The sequence below is a fragment of the Parasteatoda tepidariorum genome, chromosome 4, assembly GCF_043381705.1.
Source record: "Parasteatoda tepidariorum isolate YZ-2023 chromosome 4, CAS_Ptep_4.0, whole genome shotgun sequence".
NCBI lineage: Eukaryota > Metazoa > Arthropoda > Arachnida > Araneae > Theridiidae > Parasteatoda > Parasteatoda tepidariorum.
This window is the reverse complement of record NC_092207.1, coordinates 82,145,241-82,151,869: the sequence shown is the minus strand read 5'-3', so window position 1 is coordinate 82,151,869 and position 6,629 is coordinate 82,145,241.

The following is a 6,629-nucleotide window of genomic DNA, read 5'->3' as shown; positions in this document are numbered from 1 at the left end:
TGATTATACTATCAAACCCAGTTATAGCGAACCTTCAAGGAACCGAAATTTCGGTTCGCTATAACCGGAAGTTCACTATATCCGTACAGCAAACAATTTCAACTAATTTTTCCAAACTGCTCCCTTTTATTACACATTATTAAAATAAATGATCAATAAAAAGAAATACAAAAATGATTAAATGTGTAGTAACGAAAAATGTGTTAAATTTTATTTTTTATTTATCTTCGTCTTGCGCACAAAAAAATTTAGAGATGGCCTTTATTTAGGGATGGGAAACTGAGATAGAAGAAGTAAACAAGAAAAAATGTTTATGGCTACATTCCATTCTATGGATAGTTTTAAAAATCGGTATATGTATTTTATGAAGAAATTTCAAAATTACCAAAAAATAAAGAAAAAAATCAGTCAAAGACAGAAAAAAGTTCATAATAGCCAATTTCCTCTCTTTTGATTTACTATATCCACAAAAAATAATATTATGCGTATATAGCAAGGCACGGGAGCGAACATTTTGTTCACTATATCCGGGAGTTCACTATCAACCATGTTCACTATAGCTGGGTTTGACTGTAATACTATATGAAGGGGTGAGTAGGTGAAAAAAGTTAATAATTTAAGACAGTTCATCTGTTTAAGATAAATATACTTGTGGTATGAAAAGTGAAATTTCAATTTTGAAAAAAAACTTTTTTTTTGCGTTATTTAATTTATTTTAGTGACTACTAATAATGTGTAATAATTTTCTTGTTTCTGATCTATTCTTATTAACTTTCCCTCTTCCACATAAGAAAGTAGTTCATCAAGTTTTCTCAACTACAGATATTTTAAGGCTTCTGTTTACCAGGTTGGTGAAAAAGATGAATCGAAACCCAGCATTGTTCGATACGCGGAAAACAGCGCATTCTCTTCGTGGAAACAGCATTGAACAATGACGAGTCCAATCAATAGTTAATTTTCTAAATTTTTTTCTTCATGTTTACATTAAAGTGATTGGTTCAGTGTAAACAAAACTATATTTTCCAAACTCATATTTGTTTTGATATCACAAATACAATAAAAACTTGAACAATAATCAGCAAATACTTATTGGGATTCTGAGTAAAGTTTGTAATAAAAGAGTTAGTGGTGGAATTATAACTACAGATGACTTCACGTTATTTTTGTTTTTTGTACAAAAGAAAAATTAAATGTTTAACGTGTTGTTTTAATATTAATTAAACGTGTTGTTTTAATATATCTAATTAAAACTTACGAAGTAGATTTAAATTGCATTAAATTTCGTTTTTCAAAGCAGATAAGAACATGGTTTGATAGCAATCGTTAGGGAATCACAAATGACAATGATAAAGGACAAAGCTGCTTCATGCTTAATTTAATCTTAGTTTTATATGAAAATAAACTGTCTTATGTTTAATATTATTTGCGTTCCAAAACAACAGCTTCATTTTCGATTTACATTTAATTAAATTAAAAAACTTTAATTCAAACCAGTTCTTCAAGTTGAATTATTTAAAAAACTAGATATTTTGAAAATGTAAAAGAAGTAATACAGCTAAATTATCTTATATGAGCGCGTTGCATCAAAATTAAAAGTTTTGTTTTGGCAGAAAGAAAAAAAATAACAACACTTGAAAATCATACCAGAAGGAATCAAACAAAAAAACATGAAGCATTTAGAAAACATAGAAAACACATGCAACAGCATATTACTTTTGCCTTAAAGATCTAAGCAGAAAAAAATTATATATGTTGATCAAAGAACAATGCTATAATCTGAAATCGGTATTCCACTTACGAGTTTACTAAATTTGTTGTGTCGACAGATGTAAAAAAAAGTGTAAAAAAATTATTTGATGTATAAAAAGTGATGTGAGATTATAAAATCCAACATAATTGCCAAGTATATGGGTAATTCTTTGGAAACATGACAATTCGGACCAAACATATTCTTCAAATTTAAAGTCTTCAAAATAATCTGAATTTTTTTTTGTATACTTCTTTAGTTACATTTATTAATATCTTACAGACAACAGTGTAGTTTACTGACATTTTCTGGAGATAAAAAAATAAAATAGAAATTCACCAAATCTTGAATGCCAGGAAAATGACATATTAGCTTAGTTTAAAAAACAGTCATTTTAAGTTAATAGTAAGTAACTCAACCTAAGCCTTTATGCTAGATGGACCATAAATTGCTTTAATTAATTATTTTTATCCACTGTAGAAAGAATCAAAAAAATGTTTGTTACTGATATGTACAGAATAAAATTGTGTATAATAATCAATCAATAAATAAATAAAAAACTTTGATTGCATTCAAGCATATTACAATCATACATAAACTTGGTATTAGGTTAATATTTGCTTTCCCTCTTTACAATATACTGTTTAAAAAGTTTTCTAGTAATACGTCAATGTCCTGGCTTTCATAAGCCAGGATAATGACAAATTTGCCATTTTATAGCACTTAACTTTACTTCAATTTAACATTTTGGCCTAAGACGTTCCCATTCCGCAGAAAACGACAGGATTTCTTAAAATAACTCAGATAATTCTGTGTAGTTTATGTTATTAATGATATCAAGAAGACAGGAAAATGACAACATAAAAACCTACTCACCTTGAAAAAATTTTTGAAATAGATTTTGAACCAGAAGGTTGGTTCTTTATTCACGCAATAAGGCATGTTCAGATAGGATGGTTTCTAATCAATGTATTAAAATAAGATACTGATTGCTGGCGCTATCTATTTTGGTTATAAATCACTAAATAAAAGTAGCCAGGAAAATGGCAGATTTTCATGTGACAAACAAATTATTGGTTGAAAAAATTATTTTAAACGAAGTTTTAGTAAATAATACCCTCTGCGTATATTCTAGAAATGCCTACAATGGTAGAGATAAAAAAAATAAATATTGAAAAATGTATGCGAAGTTTTGAAGCTAGTTATTATTGGAAATATTGTTTGGGGCATACCAGAAACATGATATTTTGAAATTCAATTCAATTTTTTAACTATACAAAAGAGTCAATACTAATGCAAAGTCATTTTAAAATGCTAACAGCAATGCTATTTATTAATTTTTTTTTTTAAAAAAAAAAGCTCTTTTAGTAGTATAGTATTAGATCTTGGAGCAAGGGACTGCGAATTGTCATATTTCGGGAGAATCACCCATATAAGTAAAAGAGCATTATCAAAACGGAAGAATATTCTCATAGTCCAGAAAAATTCGCTTTTTTTTTCCTTCGGTTACTAACGTTATTATAAATTATACTTAAAACCTCACCTCTTTGCGCTTTTAGGGAAATGAGGGTGGTTTGGGGTAGAATAGAATATCTTCTAGACAGGCAAATGAGACATATTTTTAGGCTGAATTGAAGGAGACCAAACTCGAGACTATCGGAATAATAATTTAGAAGTTATAAGTGTTTTATATACAAAAAGTGCGAATTTGTACTTGTACCTATTTACGCAGATGGTATTGATATTATACAAATGAGACATTGTTTCCTATCTACTTTTTCACGCTGAATTGAATCAAAATTTATACAAGTCAATAGAATAAATAGTTCAAATGTTTCCAGAGTTTTTATGCATGAAAAGTATTACTTTCGACATATACACTTTACATTGCTATCCATGAAATATTTGAACATCTAGGGTATAACTTCCAATGTACTTTTTAAGCTAAATGAGAAGAATCCCTAGTCTATCAGACAAATAGTTTAGAAGTTCTAAGCGTTTTATGTGCAAAAAGTACAATTAATCAAAATTACTTGCACTTATTTACGCATTTTACATTGCAATACAGAATGAGGTATTGTTTTTTTTATATACTTTTTGTTTTCATTCAATCGAATGATACCAAACAAGAATCAAACGAGCTAATATATTTAAAAAATTGAAATATGTTTTTGTGTGCAAAAAATACTATTATTAAAATGCACTTATAATGAAGAAAACCTTCATAACTCTCTTAAGTTATAAATCTACCTTGCATGTTTAGATATAAAGTGTACGACTAAGTACGGGACCAAAAGTACGGGTTTTTTTAAACATGAAAACTCTTGCAACTTCTAAACTATTTTCTATAGTGTCATTCTATTCAGCGTGGGAAAAAAAACACTATCTCAAAAATGTCTAGCCTGTTAAAGTAGCAATATCAGATGCGTAAATAGATAGAAGTGCAAATTTGTACTTCTTATACATAAAATGTTTTTAGCTTCTAAATTATTAGTTCGATCGCTTGCTGATCGTTTGATCGTTGATCGCTTGACTCTTCTCTTTGGATTGGTTTCATTCAATTCAGTATGAATAAATATATTGGGATAGGTTGACGAAAGTTGAATGTATAGGTTGACGAGAAGCAATTCTCTCCTTCAAATCCCCCCATGCCTTTCAAAAAAGAGGGAAGCGTGCGAAGAAGAGTAGGAGAGCTTTCATAAATATATTTATAATCACGTAAAAAAATTGTTGTCAAAATTATCCTGGCACGGGTCTGTCCAGACATTTTGTGAAAGGTCCGTTTTTGTAAAATTGTGAAAAAATTACTCGTAATTTGCGAATATAAAATAAACGTTAAGTCACATTCTTTCAACCAGGGTCCGCTTTTGTGAATTTTCCGTTTTTGCAAAAAAAAAAAAATTCAAGGAGTTTTTAAATTGTAAAGACACACAAGATTACGCTCAACACTGCAAAATTATAAATAAAAAATAAACAGCAATTGCAGCTACAAAATTAGCGATGCAACATATAAATATTTGGTATTTAGCCTATACTGCTGAACGCAGAATATTCATTTCGGACGAATAAAGGAAGAGGCGTCTACCGAAAACAAAATTTTGTTCGTTTACATGAGTCTTTCTTTTTCTCCCCCTCCCAGGGAAGTGTTTATTCGATTAACAAAACAATAATGAAGATAAAAAAATTTGTGAAGGGTCCAATTTAAAGATAAATTATTTTGTGAAGGGTCCGTTTTTAAGTTAAAATATTTTGTGAAGGGTCCGTTTTTATAAAAAGATATTTTGTAAAGGGTTCGTTAACCTAACGGACCCAAATTTCTTCTAAACAGACTCCTGTCTGGGTACTAATTTTTCCGAAGAAACACTTTTTTTTTACTTTTACTATAATAACTGGGCTTTTAGTACATATATTCAAGTAAATAATTGTGTATAGCACTCTAAAAATGAAAATAAAATAAGTAGTTCAGATTACAGCGATACTCTGATCATTTTTTGGTACTTTCGTCTTAAAAACTTCCTGATAAAAGACATTTAAACGTGCCTTCAGAGTAAATTGCATTTTTGTAAAATAAATTCTTCAAAGTTTAGAGAGAGTTATTAAATGTTACTTACCGACTGTTTCGTACACAAAGTCATATAAGCTGCATTTAATACTGCGCGATAAGATAAAATTACAGTCCTAAATTCACTGAAGTTATGAACTTAATCTGAGGAGCGATTTCTCTGTCCTCTGGTAGGTTTAATTTTATCCCAATGGAATCGGAAAATAAGTCTGTGGAATCGCATGCAACAAAACATTTTGGGAACATTAAATTGAATAGTTTTGATGCAACAATCTGTTTAAAGAAACAAAAATAATTACAAAAAGAAATAATGAGGGTTAAAGACCAAGAGGTTTAGGAGATGGAACCCATAATATATAATATTGATAAACGGATAACAGTTTTCAAATCAGTGGTCGAAAGTAGCGAAACTACTACAGTAGTGGAAAAATGGTGGTTCTGCCTCACTTTGGAATCGGATACTGAGTATCCGATTCAAAGTGGGCAGAACCCCCATTTTTCCACTACTTACTACAAGTAGTGAAACTACTGTAGTCGTAATGTTGTCTCACAATTTGTAGTGTAGTGAGCTGTGTGATACAAAAAAAATAGTGCTTGGAGTCCCTCCGAGCGGAAGAAGTTAAACTTCGCAACCTGCGACGTTAATTGTAGAAGAATCCGCAGTCGTAGAAAGATCACTAGTTCTATTCAACGACTTTTTTTTCCTGCTCGCTTCCGTGCTCTGTAATCACGGTAATATTGTGCATTTTTCCCTCGTGGACCTCTTGAACCAGTGGAAGTGCTTGTGGTTGCCTCATCGTCTCGCCCTGGAAAATGTATTAATAATGTATGTGAATGCGTCATAATGGAATTTCAGAAGAGAAAACCTAACAATCAATTGATATTCATAAGAGACGTACGTTGACATGACCTTAAATCCGTCGCATTGTCCGTGGGATTGTTTTCACTCATTTTTTATAATTGTTAACCACTAAATTTGAAAATAAAACATACTACCCTATTAAATTATATGTCTATCAAAACAAACTAAAAAAATATTTATAGAAAAACAATACTTTTATGACTTTTATTACTTTTATGCTAGTGAGAACCAAAACAATATGGAAATGAATGAGGGAAAACTGGATCCTACCGCGTGATTTCCCGGCCAATAAAAATGTAGCGTTAAACGTTTAACGCAACCTTGTTGGAAGTCGCATAAGAAGTATAACTTCAAAAAAAAAGCAATAGTTTGTAACGATTCCTGGAAACAAGCTGCTGCTCAGCTTTAACAGAAATTACGTATTTAAAATCATATATAACTAATATTTATGCTAGACA